The 2,915-nt window shown below is 32.4% G+C and overlaps 1 long non-coding RNA gene across 2 annotated transcripts; it reads left to right on the top strand.

Annotated features, from left to right (window-relative positions):
- Positions 1 to 370: 370 nt before the first annotated feature.
- On the top strand, positions 371 to 2,616 carry LOC131628622 (uncharacterized). Of its 2 annotated transcripts, none has more exons than XR_009291857.1 (5): positions 371 to 884; positions 1,223 to 1,282; positions 1,426 to 1,548; positions 2,078 to 2,144; positions 2,272 to 2,616. It is a non-coding gene; the product is annotated as an uncharacterized LOC131628622 (long non-coding RNA). The 2 variants fall into 2 exon arrangements; XR_009291856.1 differs by having other exon boundaries at positions 2,267 to 2,616.
- The last annotated feature ends 299 nt before the right edge of the window (positions 2,617 to 2,915 follow it).

Raw genomic sequence — 2,915 nt, 5'->3', positions numbered from 1 at the left:
TATGCTTTAACTACCAATAAAATTTCTAGCTAATACTTATATTTTTCTAAACCAGTTCTTGATTTACTATATTTTCTATTACTTTTTTATTTTATTTTCATGTTTGAAGTTAAAAATGATCCAAGAAAAAAACATATATTTGCAAGTAATTTACGATTAAAATTAATTGAATAAAAAATAAAAAATTATCATTTTCAATTTTACAATAAACATAAAAATTATTTTTAAAAACAATTAAATAATTTATTGATTCAATTTTACAAATTTTTATAACAAGTTTGTAGAAAAAAGTATGTATAAAATTTTAATATATATTATTTTCATTAAAAAAATAATTGTCCATAAATCTTTTTTCCAACTATGTGTTTCCTTTGCTATCTAGCTTCGTCTCTTCCTCTCCGATCAATCTCACGTGCATCTCCAATCGACGTCGTATTCATCTCCGATCCACTTCGTCTGCATCTCCAATCGACGTCGTATTCATCTCCGATCCACTTCGTCTGCATCTTCGCTTGACCTCGTCTGCATCTCGGATCGACCTCGTCTGCATCTCCGATCGATGTCTCCTTCTGCGAACGACTTCGTCTAATTCCCAATTCGATCTTGTCCCAGTCATATTGATATATTATCTTCTCTCCATTTCCAATTGATCTTCACATTCTCTCATCTTGCTCATATTTTCATATGAAACCCTAATCTAGCTGTTTTACATCTATAATTCGTATTTTGTCAATTTCAGGTTCTTTCGGTTTTGATTTTTTGTATCCAGTTGAAGAAAAAGTAATTGAAGCTTCAAGAGTCATGAAATGCTCTAAGAGAAGTTGTGAAGCTGCTTGAACAAACCGTTAACAAGTTCCAAACTCAGAGTGTGAGCTTCCAAAAAGGTGACACGGAATTTGAAATCTAATAATGTAAATTGTTTATGTTGTATGTTGTTGTTACGTTGATGATAGGAAAAATGAAATAACTGGTTAGAGCCGCTAATAATGTGTATAATATTGATGATACTATTGAGCATCCATTCATTGTCTGACACAATATCTCTAATGATAATTTGAGGATATGTAATTAATTGAATAGAATTACTTGTGTTGGTGTCGATGCTGTCTTGAGTCTTGACAACATACACACTTTAAATTTGAAGTGTCGGTGCTCTATAAGATGACAATAAAAGGTAATTGACCAATAAATTGAAAGAATTGTATGTTTAAACATTGTGCAGAGTCTGCTGATGTGTATACCATAATTCAAGTCCCTCTCTTTGGACTCTGGGGATTCAAGTGTATGTCTTATTCCATGTTTTGCTTCTAATTTTTGAAAAAACTGGTTTCTCTTATGTTTTTATTGATTTTATATCGAATTGAATTTTCCTAATGATTTGCGTGAGATACTTTGGATTTTTTTATGCTTTTCTTTTTTCTGTAGGTTATTATAGCTGCATAGTAAGAGGTGGATGAGATAATCAAAACTTCAGAGAATCATGAGTCTGTGGAACTGGAAGCAAGTTTGGTTCAGATAGGTGACAATGTGGTTCTGCAAAAGTTGCTTGTAAGTTGATATATTTGATCTGAAATGTGATTGATTTTAAAAATACTATAAGTTGAGGAATGCTTAGTTGGGTATATCACTCTGTTTATTTTCTACCTGTGGGGTCCGAGATATTTTGACCCTCAAGATAGTAGTTGGGGAGCATGCTATAATTGCTGTGAGGAAGGTCACTCTGCTGTAAACTGTCCAGCAGCGAAGCAGATGAAACAGTGCTATGTGTGTGGTGGTTTATGACACACATCAAGAGAGATGATGTATGTGTTTGTGGAGGAACATGTATGTGTATGTTTTCATATTTTTACTGTACTCAAATGATGATTGTTCTTGCTTGATAGTATTCGTTGTTGTTGTTGGTTTAGTACCTTGCTATGATATCAATCCTAACACCCCTATATCCTCTCCATTTGCTGATAATGGATTGCAATGGGCAGCATAAGTTTTATATATTTGCAACTCTATTATGATTCTTCATAAAGCCAAACAAGTGTTAAATAGTTTTCGAATTCATTTTTCTTGATTGTGATTGCAGATACATTATAAATGTTGGGGCTTTTACAACAATGTGTTCATCATTGCTTGGTGGAATGTTGCGTCAGGTAAAACTAATTAGAACACTCTGCCCTCGTTTTGTATTCCTTATCTTATTTTTCTTTCTTTTCTTATGAATCAAAGCGAAAAAAGATGAATTTTGATGTGTTTTTTGTTTAATGTCTCTAAGCCAAGAGTTTTGATGGCTATGGGAAGGGATGGACTACTGCCACCATTTATTTTGACATAAATAAACACAACTATCTTCATGTAAAGAGTACCTTAGTTACTGGCCTTGTTGCTGCAGCCTTGGCAGTTTTCATGGATGTCTCTCAACTTTCTGGGACCTGGAGATGTTGGTAAGTTTAACTCATCTAATTAAGAAGTTAACAATGCCTCTTTTACATTTTTTATTATTGAGTTGTGTTATTTTCACATTTCAATTAATCGGATGGATTATGGATATAGTTACAAGGTGTCACAATTCATTAATTATCAACTGAGTACAACTGACAACCGTTTTTAATGTCATTAACTACAAATTTTACGTGTTCAAATCTATATATACTCATTTACTATTAAATATATACATGGTTTTCAGGTGTTTAAATATACACTTGAAGGTCGTACTTAATGACGTTCAAAATCGTACTCATGAATTGTATTTAGTGAATGGCTAATGAGTTGTGATTAGAGGTGGTAAAGCTGATTGCAGAAAATTATTATTTGTTCAAATTCTGCAACACTAAGTTGCTATTGAAGTGTGATATTATAGTACTACAGTAACGACTATTTGACAACACTTAACAATAGTGGTTTGTTCTTCGACAACACTTAAC

This window comes from Vicia villosa, unplaced genomic scaffold, assembly GCF_029867415.1.
Source record: "Vicia villosa cultivar HV-30 ecotype Madison, WI unplaced genomic scaffold, Vvil1.0 ctg.000469F_1_1, whole genome shotgun sequence".
In the NCBI taxonomy this organism is placed as follows: Eukaryota; Viridiplantae; Streptophyta; class Magnoliopsida; order Fabales; family Fabaceae; genus Vicia; species Vicia villosa.
Note: the sequence above shows the minus strand (reverse complement) of the source record. Positions and strands in the feature narration are given on the sequence as shown.